The sequence below is a fragment of the Urocitellus parryii genome, chromosome 15 (genome assembly GCF_045843805.1).
Source record: "Urocitellus parryii isolate mUroPar1 chromosome 15, mUroPar1.hap1, whole genome shotgun sequence".
Lineage (NCBI taxonomy): Eukaryota > Metazoa > Chordata > Mammalia > Rodentia > Sciuridae > Urocitellus > Urocitellus parryii.
In genome coordinates this window covers 1,499,008-1,512,484 of record NC_135545.1, presented here as the reverse complement: position 1 = coordinate 1,512,484, position 13,477 = coordinate 1,499,008, and the positions used below count along the sequence as shown (strand labels likewise).

Genomic DNA, 13,477 nt, shown 5'->3' with positions numbered 1-13,477 from the left:
GGTGTTCAGTGATTGCAGTGATAATGCCAGGGGCTTTTGTTGAGCACTAACTCAGGATGCTCAGACCCCCCGCAGGCAGGAGCCACCACTGTCTGCACTTTGCAGGTGAGGAAGCCAAGACCCAGTTAACATGACAGTGTGCACTTGGAGCTGTCTGGAGGTCCAGCTGGACCCTTGTGGCTCCCAAGCTGGGCAGTGCCCTGGTCCTGGCCCGCCATGACTTGTCAGCAGAGGAAGCACCCAGGGTTCATGAAGTGCCTTACTCTTTAACTCATCTCTCCTCTTCACACTCTGAACAAATGACTCAACTCCTCTGTGCCCTGTCCCTTCTCTGTAAAATGGGGACAATAAGCATTATTGTCGACATAATGTAGGAAAGGGGCCTTTGCTGACAGTATCTGCCGGAAGAATGATGTGGTTTGGATGCCTTTCTAGAATACCAGTGCAATTCAACTGTCTACCCATTTGGAAAAGAAAAGCAAATCCTTACTTCACAGCATTTAACAGATATCCAGAAGATTCAAGTAACTATATACAAGGCAGTAATGTAGGAAGGTGTGTCTGTGAGGTCAGGGGGAAGAAGGACATTTTAAATAATACATAAAAGCAAAAAACAAATTGGATTCTTTTCAAAATTCAAAACTTCCAGCAATGTGTAAATAAAATGAAAAGGAACAGGGTGAGTAAATATTCACCACAGACAGACTGACGGGCACAGGATTCATATCTGGAATATAGAAAGATCCACTATAAACCACGATATAAGAGCCACTAATATAGGGAGACCGACAGGTAACTCACAAGCTAATCTGGCTCACTTCGTTAGTAATCCAGGAAATGAAAATAAGATTTCCAAGCAAAACCGTCCCGCACCACACCCAGGGCAGAAAGTTGAGAAATGCGCTGCTCTAGGAACTGTGCGCTCCTCATTTTCACCCTCCGCGGGAGTCCTGGGGGAGGGTGACCGTGAGCAGCTCCTCTCTACAGAACGGGAAACCGAGGCACGGAAGTGTCCTTATCCCCACGACATTCCAGGCCAGGTGGCAAAGTCCGCTCCTGACCTCCAGCAGGCGGGTCTCAGGTTCCCGGGGGCCGTGCGTAAAACAGAAAAGCCTGCAGGGGCGTGTGCAAAGCTTTTGTCCTGAGTGCGACTGCAGCCGGAGCGCGAGGTGACCTACGTGCCCCTCAGCGGGGGATGGACGGTCATCCCACTCTGGCTGGACCCTCAGGGCCTGCCCAGAACCTCCCTGTCCCACAGCCACGCAGCGGGCACAGAGTTCTGTTGTCCTTCCTCCTCCGCTCCTTCCAGGTGCAGGCTCCCAGGGCTGGGGAGGAGGAGGCTGAGGGAGGAGGCTGCCTCCGCTCCCCTCTCCCCACCTCCCACCTCCCACCTCTCACCTCCCACCGCAGCCTCCGCGTCTGCGCAGCCGCAGTCCGCAGCGCCGGCTCCGCAGTGCCCCGACAGGGTCTGGTTGGGGAGGGTGAGTCCTCAGAGGGACCCCGCGGCGGGAAGGGGAGGGGAGAGGGGCTGGGGGCGTGGGCAGGGACCGGAGGCGTGCGCGGGTGTGACTCGAGAGGGTGTTTGTGTACGGGCGAGGCGCCGAGGCTCCCGGGGAGGGGTCTGGAGAGGGAGGGCTTCTCGGGCCTTCAGTGGGAGGGGCTGGGGGTTCGGTCCAGGTGGGTCCCTTTCTGCGCCGACCGGGTCTGCCCACCGCTGAGGATTGCGTGGATTTCAGCTCCGCGGGAGGCGGGAGCTGGGACCCCGCACCGAGGAGCGCGCATTCCGGCCCTGGCACCGCTCGGTGCGCGCACGTGCGCACGGGTCTGGGGTCCCGGTCCGTGTGCAGCCCTCTGCCTCCGGGGCCGCGTGCGCACCTGCGCGTGTGTGTGCCCCGCGTGGGCCCGGAGCGCGGGGGCCGGGAGCGCAGGCTGTGAAGCCGCACCGTGCAGGGCGCCGGGCTCCACGGAGGGCCACACCCGCACCTGGAGGGCCGCCCCGGGGTGCTGGTCCCCGCAGGTGTTGGCATTGCCTTGTAGTCGGGGTGCTCCTTCTCTGGCCTCTCCGCCCTCTCTCCTCGGCTGAGGCCCGGGCGCTATTTCACCCCCCGCCGGGCTGTGAGATGCGTCCCTCCTTCCTCGTCTGCCCCCCTCCCCAGCCCCTGTTAACCCGTTTCTTTTCTTGAGAACAGTCCATGCTGAACCCTCACCTCTCCTGGCCGGGCGCTTGCCCTCAGCCGTCACTGAGGCTGCGAATGGCAACCTCCGGGCAGCTCAGCTTCATGACCTGTGCTGCTGGGCTCATCCAGTGTCTTCCTCTTAAACATCGGACACAGTCGTGGACACTCCGAGATGCAGAGGAGGCGGACACGGTGGTGCCCACCTGTAATCCCAACAGCTAGCGCAGCTGAGGCAGGGGGATGGCAGGTCCAAGGCCAGCCTCAGCAACTTAGAGAGATTTTCTCAAAATAAAAAATAAGAAGGGACAGGATGCGGCTTCGTGGTAGAGTGCCTCTGGGTTCCGTCCCCTGTGCCACAAAAATAAAATGAAATGCACAAGACATCTTCTGAGAAAAGGAGACTTCCCTCTCCTCTGGACAAGCTGGAAGTCTGGGGAGAGCCCACCCGAAAGCTGCTGGTTACCAGGGCCTCGGTGCTCTCCTGGTGCCACCCTTCCCCTCCCCTTCCGCACCCCGGCCGTGGTCAGTGTCCCCCTGGGTCTGCGTGCCATTTCACTGTCAGAGAGTGAAGTAAAGCCAGAGGGGCTCTTTGTCGTTGCTCTACCCTGTTCCATTTGTGTTACTGCCGAACCTCGGGGTGCGTTTGGGTCGGACTCTGACTGGCAGGTTCTGACTGCAGGCGCTCGGCAGCTGCTGCTGTTGGCCCTGTCTGCTGCCTGTCCTCCGGGAGGACGTGGGCTGTTGAGGTCTCAGATTCAGACTCCGTGCCCAACACTCAGCAGGGCTCTGGAGAAGGAGGTGACGCTGGACCATCCAGGGGTGGCAGATATTTGCAGGGTCCCACGGAGGTGGTGTTCACACCCAGCCTTGAAGACGGGCAGGGTTTGCTGCCTTCTGCAGAGACCATACCTAGATCACCTCCTGTCTGGGCAGGAGGCTCAGTGCCTCTGAGCCAGCAGTGAACATCAGGCCTGGGGGGTGGGGGTGCCCCGGGCCAGGCAGCCACGAGTGCATGGTGAGTGGGCACCCCACGCCTTGCCTGAGCCCTCTGCCTCAGCAGCAGCATGACCAGCTCTCACTCCGGCCATGCCCGTGCTCACGTGCTCTCCATGTCCCCTGTGAACCGATCCTCTGTTTCTCTTTCAATGGTTGTGTTTTAACACCTGTGATGGGCAGAATGCTGACCTCCAGAAGATGCGCGGGTCCAAGTCCTCAGCACACGTGACGACTTCTGGTGGCCTGCTGAGGAGCACTGAGGTTGCAGATGAGATGTGGGGACTCATCAGCTGGAAAGGAGCAGAGGAGCTGGGTGACCAGGTCAGCCCGTGGGATTGGAAGTGTCCTCAAGCATGGGAGAGGGAGACGGGAGGGTCAGTGTGAGAGTCGAGTGGTCACTGCTGGCTCTGGAGGTGGAGGAGGGGCTGGAAAAGGGGGTCTGATGGTCCCCCGAAGCCTCCGGAGGGAGCACGTGTGATCCCAGTGACACCCCTCTCAGACTTCTGACATGTAGAATAGTGAGACACCAAATCTGTGGTAACGTGTTACAGCATCCAACTCATGCCGCCCCTAACGGGGTCCCTAAGTCAGACTTCCCGATGTCACAGTGCAGGTGGTGCAGCAGGGCCATTCTGGACAGCAGAGCACACCAAGAGGTCACTCCCAAGCCAGAGCCTCTCACATACTGCAGCAGGTACGTGGCAGACACGGAGGCGCCCACAGGCACTTGAACAACGGTACCTGGTGTCCTTCTTTAGTGAAGTATAAAAATCACAAAATGTAAATCAAACGTGGTGCGAATTCCAGTGAAAACACAGCTCCATGAACACAGTGTTCAGACACCCGGTCACTCAGACGAGACGGAGCCGCTGGCCGGTCCACTGGCCAGCCCACTGGCCAGCCCAGCATGAGTCGGGCTCCAACTGCCCTCAACGCCAGTGCATCCTACCTGCTCCACATACAGAGCTGGCCCTCCTCACACACACACACACACACACACACACACACACACACACTCACTCACAGAGTAGGCTCTTCACACACAAACAGAGTAGGCCCTTCACACACATACACAGAAGGCCCTTGACACACACACAGAGCTGGCCCTTCATACTCAAACACACACACACAGACACATAGACATAGAGGTAGCCCTTAACACACAAAAACACACACACAGAGTAGGCCCTTCACACACACACACACACACACACACACTCACAGAGCAGACCCTTCACACACACAGAGTAGACCCTTCACACACACACGCAGAGTAGACCCTTCACACACACACACACACACAACACTCACAGAGTAGACCCTTCACACACACAGAGTAGACCCTTCACACACACACACACAGTAGGCCCTTCACCCACACACACAGAAGGCCCTTTTTTTTTTTTTTTTTTTTTTTTTAGAGAGAGAGAGAGAGAGAGAATTTTTAATATTTATTTTTAGTTCTCGGTGGACACAACATCTTTGTCGGTATGTGGTGCTGAGGATCGAACCCGGGTCGCACGCATGCCAGGAGAGCGCACTACCACTTGAGCCACATCCCCAGCCCCCCACAGAAGGCCCTTGACACACACACAGAGCTGGCCCTTCATACTCAAACACACACACACAGACACATAGACATAGAGGTAGCCCTTAACACACAAAAACACACACACAGAGTAGGCCCTTCACACACACACACACACACACACACACACTCACAGAGTAGACCCTTCACACACACACACACACACTCACAGAGCAGACCCTTCACACACACAGAGTAGACCCTTCACACACACACGCAGAGTAGGCCCTTCACCCACACACACACACACGCACACACAGTAGGACCTTCACCCACACACACAGAGTAGGCCCTTCACAAACACACACACAGAGTAGGCCCTTCACACACACACACACACACACACACAGAGTAGGCCCTTCACCCACACACACAGAGTAGGCCCTTCACACACACACACAGAGTAGGCCCTTCACATACACAGAGTAGGCCCTTCACCCACACACAGAGTAGGCCCTTCACACACACACACAGAGTAGGCCCTTCACCCAAACAGACAGAGTAGGCCCTTCACCCACACAGAGGAGGCCCTTCACCCACACAGAGGAGGCCCTTCACACACACACACAGAGTAGGCCCTTCACACACACACACAGACTAGGCCCTTCACCCACACACACAGAGTAGGCCCTTCACCCACACACACAGAGTAGGCCCTTCACACACACACACAGAGTAGGCCCTTCACCCACACACACAGAGTAGGCCCTTCACACACACACACAGAGTAGGCCCTTCACCCAAACAGACAGAGTAGGCCCTTCACCCACACAAACAGAGTAGGCCCTTCACACACACAGAGTAGACCCTTCACCCACACAGAGTAGGTCCTTCACACACACACACAGAGTAGGCCCTTAACACACACACACACAGAGTAGGCCCTTCACCCACACACACAGAGTAGGCCCTTCACCCACACACACAGAGTAGGCCCTTCACCCACACACACAGAGTAGGCACTTCACCCACACACACAGAGTAGGCCCTTCACACACACACAAAAACACAGAGTGGGCCCTTCACCCCCACACACAGAGTAGGCCCTTCACACACACACACACACAGAGTAGGACCTTCACCCACACAGAGGAGGCCCTTCACACACACACACAAACACAGAGTAGGCCCTTCACCCACACACGCAGAGTAGGCCCTTCACCCACACACACAGAGTAGGCCCTTCACCCCCACACACAGAGGAGGCCCTTAACACACACACAGAGGAGGCCCTTCACATACACACACACAGAGTAGGCCCTTCACCCACACAGAGGAGGCCCTTCACACAAACACACACAGAGTAGGCCCTTAACACACACACAGAGTAGGCCCTTCACCCCCACACACAGAGGAGGCCCTTCACATACACACACACAGAGTAGGCCCTTCACCCACACAGAGGAGGCCCTTCACACACACACACACAGAGTAGGCCCTTAACACACACACAGAGTAGGCCCTTCACCCCCACACACAGAGGAGGCCCTTCACATACACACACAGAGGAGGCCCTTCACACACACACACAGAGGAGGCCCTTCACACACACACACAGAGTAGGCCCTTCACCCCCACACACAGAGGAGGCCCTTCACATACACACACACAGAGTAGGCCCTTCACCCACACAGAGGAGGCCCTTCACACACACACACACACAGAGTAGGCCCTTAACACACACACAGAGTAGGCAATTCACCCCCACACACAGAGGAGGCCCTTCACATACACACACACAGAGTAGGCCCTTCACCCCCACACACAGAGGAGGCCCTTCACATACACACACACAGAGTAGGCCCTTCACCCACACACACAGAGTAGGCCCTTCACCCACACACACAGAGTAGGCCCTTCACACACACACACAGAGTAGGCACTTCACCCACACACACAGAGTAGGCCCTTCACCCAAACAGAGGAGGCCCTTCACACACACACACACAGAGTAGGCCCTTAACACACACACAGAGTAGGCAATTCACCCCCACACACAGAGGAGGCCCTTCACATACACACACACAGAGTAGGCCCTTCACCCCCACACACAGAGGAGGCCCTTCACATACACACACACAGAGTAGGCCCTTCACCCACACAGAGGAGGCCCTTCACACACACACACACAGAGTAGGCCCTTAACACACACACAGAGTAGGCCCTTCACCCCCACACACAGAGGAGGCCCTTCACATACACACACACAGAGTAGGCCCTTCACCCACACAGAGGAGGCCCTTCACACACACACACACAGAGTAGGCCCTTCACCCACACACAGAGTAGGTCCTTCACCCACACACACAGAATAGGCCCTTCACACACACACACACAGAGTAGGCCCTTCACACACACACACAGAGGAGGCCCTTCACACACACACAGAGTAGGCCCTTAACACACACACAGAGTAGGCCCTTCACCCCCACACACAGAGGAGGCCCTTCACATACACACACACAGAGTAGGCCCTTCACACACACACACAGAGTAGGCCCTTCACACACACACACAGAGTAGGCCCTTCACCCACACACACAGAGTAGGCCCTTCACACACACACACAGAGTAGGCCCTTCACCCACACATACAGAATAGGCCCTTCACACACACACACACAGAGTAGGCCCTTCACACACACACACAGAGGAGGCCCTTCACCCACACACACAGAGTAGGCCCTTCACACACACACACAGAGTAGGCCCTTCACACACACACACAGAGTAGGCCCTTCACCCACACATACAGAATAGGCCCTTCACACACACACACACAGAGTAGGCCCTTCACACACACACACAGAGGAGGCCCTTCACACACACACACAGAGGAGGCCCTAAACACACACACACACAGAGTAGGCCCTTCCCCACCACACACAGAGTAGGCCCTTCACCCACACACACAGAGTAGGCCCTTCACCCACACAGAGGAGGCCCTTCACACACACACACACACACACAGAGTAGGCCCTTCACACACACACGCAGAGGAGGCCCTAAACACACACACACACAGAGTAGGCCCTTCCCCACCACACACAGAGTAGGCCGTTCACCCACACACACAGAGTAGGCCCTTCATCCACACAGAGGAGGCCCTTCACACACACACACACAGAGTAGGCCGTTCACCCACACACACAGAGTAGGCCCCTCAGACACACACACAGAGTAGGCCCTTCACCCACACACACAGTAGGCCCTTCACCCACACACACAGACTAGGCCCTTCACACACACACACACACACACACTCTCACAGAGTAGACCCTTCACACACACACACACACACACACACAGTAGGCCCTTCACCCACACACACAGAGTAGGCCCTTCACCCACACACACAGAGTAGGCCCTTCACACACACACACAGAGTAGGCCCTTCACACACACACACAGAGTAGGCCCTTCACCCAAACAGACAGAGTAGCCCCTTCACCCACACAAACAGAGGAGGCCCTTCACACACACACACAGAGGAGGCCCTTCACACACACACACAGAGTAGGCCCTTCACCCCCACACACAGAGTAGGCCCTTCACACACACACACAGAGTAGGCCCTTTACACACACAGAGTAGGCCCTTCACACACACACACACAGAGTAGGCCCTTCACACACACAGAGTAGACCCTTCACCCACACAAGCAGAGTAGGCCCTTCTCCCACACACACAGAGTAGGCCCTTCACACACACACACAGAGTAGGCCCTTCAGACACACACACACAGAGTAGGCCCTTCACACACACACACAGACTAGGCCCCTTACACACACACACAGAGTAGGCCCTTCACACACACACACAGAGTAGGCCCTTCACACACACACACACAGAGTAGGCCCTTCACACACACACACAGAGTAGGCCCTTCACACACACACACACAGAGTAGGCCCTTCACACACACACAGAGTAGACCCTTCACCCACACACGCAGAGTAGGCCCTTCACCCACACACGCAGAATAGGCCCTTCACACACACACACACAGAGTAGGCCCCTTACACACACACACAGAGTAGACCCTTCACCCACACACACAGAGTAGGCCCTTCACCCACACACAGAGTAGGCCCTTCACACACACACACACACACACAGAGTAGGCCCTTCACACACACACACACAGAGTAGGCCCTCCACACACACACACAGAGTAGGCCCTTCAAACACACAGAGTATGCCCTTCACACACACACACACACACACAGAGTAGGCCCTTCACACACACACACACAGAGTAGGCCCTTCACACACACACACAGAGTAGGCCCTTCACCCACACACAGAGTATGCCCTTCACACACACACACACACACACAGAGTAGGCCCTTCACACACACACACACAGAGTAGGCCCTTCACACACACACACAGAGTAGGCCCTTCACCCACACACAGAGTAGGCCCTTCACCCACACACACAGAGTAGGCCCTTCACACACACACACACACAGAGTAGGCCCTTCACACACACACACATAGAGTAGGCTCTTAACCCATACACACAGAGTAGGCCCTTCACACACACACACAGAGTAGGCCCTTCACTCACACACACAGAGGAGGCCCTTCACAAACACACACAGAGTAGGCCCTTCACACACACACAGAGAAGACCCTTTACAAACACACACAGAGTAGGCTCTTCACCCACACACACAGAGTAGGCCCTTCACACACACACACAGAGTAGGCCCTTCACCCACACACAGAGTAGACCCTTCACACACACACACAGAATAGGCCCTTCACCCACACACACAGAGTAGGCCCTTCACCCACACAAGCAGAGTAGGCCCTTCACCCACACACAGAGTAGGCCCTTCACACACACACACACAGAGTAGGCCCTTCACACACACACACAGAGTAGGCCCTTCACACACACACACAGAGTAGGCCCTTCACACACACACACAGAGTAGACCCTTCACCCACACAAGCAGAGTAGGCCCTTCACCCACACACAGAGTAGGCCCTTCACACACACACACAGAGTAGGCCCTTCACACACACACAGAGTAGACCCTTCACCCACACACGCAGAGTGGCCCTTCACACACACACACACAGAGTAGGCCCTTCACACACACACAGAGTTGGTCCTTCACACACACAGAGAGTAGGCCCTTCACACACACACACAGAGTAGGCCCTTAACACACACACACACACAGTTTAGGCCCTTCACCCACACACACAGTGTAGACCCTTCACACACACACAGAGTAGGCCCTTCACACACACACACACACAGAGTAGGCCCTTCCCACACACACAGAGTAGACCCTTCACACACATACACAGAGTAGGCCCTTCACCCACACACACAGAGTAGGCCCTTCACACACACACACAGAGTAGGCCCTTCACACACACACACAGAGTAGGCCCTTCACCCACACACACAGAGTAGACCCTTCACACACACACACACACACACACAGAATAGGCCCTTCACACACACACACAGAGTAGGCCCCTTACACACACACAGAGTAGGCCCTTCACACACACACACAGAGTAGACTCTTCACCCACACAAGCAGAGTAGGCCCTTCACTCACACACACACAGAGTAGGCCCTTCACACACATACACAGAGTAGGCCCTTCACCCACACACACAGAGTAGGCCCTTCACACACACACACAGAGTAGGCCCTTCACACACACACACAGAGTAGGCCCTTCACCCACACACACAGAGTAGACCCTTCACACACACACACACACACACAGAATAGGCCCTTCACACACACACACAGAGTAGGCCCCTTACACACACACAGAGTAGGCCCTTCACACACACACACAGAGTAGACTCTTCACCCACACAAGCAGAGTAGGCCCTTCACTCACACACACAGAGTAGGCCCTTCACACACATACAGAGTAGGCCCTTAACACACACACACACAGTGTAGGCCCTTCACCCACACACACAGAGTAGGCCCTTTACACACACAGAGTAGGCCCTTCACACACACATACAGAGTAGGCCCTTCACACACACACACAGAGTAGGCTCTTCATACACACAGAGTAGGCCCTTCATACGCACTACAGAGTAGGCCATTCACATACACACACAGAGTAGGCCCTTCACACACACACAGAGTAGGTCCTTCACCCACACACACAGAGTAGACCCTTCACCCACACACACAGAGTAGGCCTTCACCCAGACACACAGAGTAGGCCCTTCACACACACACACAGAGCAGACCCTTCACACACACACACACAGAGTAGGCCCTTCACATACACACAGCGCTGATCCTTCACACACCTACACACAATAGATAGGCCCTTCACTCACACAGACACACACACTCACAGACACACACATGCACACACACATAGGAGGCTCGCCATGCCCATGAGTTCCCCATCTTTCAGCCAGGGATGGATACGTCAGAGATCAGTGGCCTCCGCATGCACACAGGGACTGGTCTCGGTGGTTGTTCTATGCCTGACACACTGAGCCGTGGTTGCAGAGTGTTATCAGTCACCTAGACAGAAGTCAAAGACCACTGTAGGGTGTGCAAACAGTGCACCAGTTTACACAAGGAACTGGAGCTGCCAAAGGTCTTGGTGTGTGCAGGAAAGTGCATGGTACCAATCTGCAGAGATGGCAAGAATGGCCCTCCCATTCTCTGCTTTGTCTGTCCGTCTATGTATCTGTCTATCCATGCATTCATCTATCTACCCACTTGCTTACCTAGCTACCTACATACATATCTACCTACCTACCCTCCTGCCTCTCTCTGTGTCTATCTATTTATTCATCCATCTATCTTGCTTTCTATCCATCCACGTATCTATCTATCCATCCATCCATCTGTCCGTCCATTTATCCAGCCATCCATGCTCTCTATCTCTAGCTCTTTACCTACCTATCTCTATCTATTCATCCATCCATCTATCTTGCTATCCATCCATCTACATACCAACCTACCTGCCTACCTTCCTACCTATGTACCTATCGTCTATCTGTCTACCCATCCATCTGTCCATTCATCCATCTCTATCTCTAACTTTCTACCTACTACCTGCTTATCTCTCTCTCTACCTCTTCATCATCCATCTATCTTGCTATCCATCCATCCACGTACGTACCTACCTACCTATCTACCTACCTATCTACCTATCATCATCCATCTATCCATATCTATCTCTGTCTACCCATCTATCTGTCCATCCATCCATCTCTATCCCTAGCTATGTACCTACCTACCTACCTACCTACCTATCTACTTACATATCATCCATCAATCTATCTATCTCGATGTCTCTATCTACCCATCCATCTGTCCATCCATCCATCCATCCATCCATCCATCAATCTCTATCTCTAGCTATCTACCTACCTACCTACATATCTACCTATCAACCATCCATCCATCTATCTCTATCTCTCTGTTTATCCATCTATCTGTCCATCCATCCATCTCTATCCCTAGCTATCTACCTACCTACCTATCTACCTACCTATCATCCATCCATCTATCTATCTCTGTCTCTCCGTCTACCCATCTATCTGTCCATTCATCCATCCATCAATCTCTATCTGTAGCTACCTACCTACCAACCTATCTACCTATCATCCATCCATCCATCTATCTCTATCTCTCTATCGGTCTACCCATCTATCTGTCCATCCATCTATCCATCTATCTCCATCTCTCTATCTACCCATCTATCTGTCCATCCATCCATCCATCTCTATCCCTAGCTATCTACCTACCTACCTACCTACCTACCTACCTATAACCTATCCATCCATCTATCTCTGTCTCTCTCATCTGTCTGTCCATCCATCCATCCATCCATCTCTATCCTCAGCTATCAACCTACTTACCTACCCATCATCCATCCATCCATCTATCTCTGTCTCTCTATCTACCCATCTATCTGTCCACCCACCCATCCATCTCTATCCCTGCCTGCCTACCTACCTATCATCCATCCATCCACCTATGTCTATGTCTCTGTCTACCCATCTGTCTGTCCACCCATCCATCCATCTCTATCCCTACCTACCTACCTACCTATCATCCATCCATCCATCTATCTCTATCTCTCTGACTACCTATCTATCTGTCCACCCATCCATCCATCTCTATCCCTACCTACCTACCTACCTATCATCCATTCATCCATCTATCTCTGTCTCTCTGTCTACCCATCTGTCTGTCCACCCATCCATCCTTCTCTATCCCTAGTTACCTACCTACCTACCTATCATCCATCCATCTATCTCTGTCTCTCTGTCTACCCATCTGTCTGTCCACCCATCCATCCATGTCTGTCTACCTACCTACCTACCTAACTACCTATCATCCATCCATCCATCTATCTCTCTGTCTACTCATCTGTTCACCCATCCATCCATCGCTACCTACCTACCTATCATCCATCCATCCATCTATCTCTGTTTCTCTGTCTACCCATCTGTCTGTCCACCCATCCATCCATCTCTATCCCTACCTACCTACCTACCTATCATCCATCCATCTTTCTATCTCTGGCTCTCTGTCTACCCATCTGTCTGTCCACCCATCCATCCTTCTCTATCCCTAGTTACCTACCTACCTACCTATCATCCATCCATCTATCTCTGTCTCTCTGTCTACCCATCTGTCTGTCCACCCATCCATCCATGTCTGTCTACCTACCTACCTACCTAACTAC

General features: G+C 54.0%; 1 protein-coding gene across 2 annotated transcripts in view; it reads left to right on the top strand.

Annotated features, from left to right (window-relative positions):
- Positions 1-13,477, top strand: part of Smim17 (small integral membrane protein 17) — a 50,974-nt gene that overhangs the window by 25,181 nt on the left and 12,316 nt on the right. The window contains exon 6 of one of the 2 annotated variants that reach the window (XM_077792880.1): positions 3,354-3,494. The exons of the other annotated variant lie outside the window; for it this stretch is intronic. The gene's annotated coding sequence lies outside the window, so the exon portion shown is untranslated. The remainder of the gene's footprint in view (positions 1-3,353; positions 3,495-13,477) is intronic. 2 annotated transcript variants of the gene reach the window in all.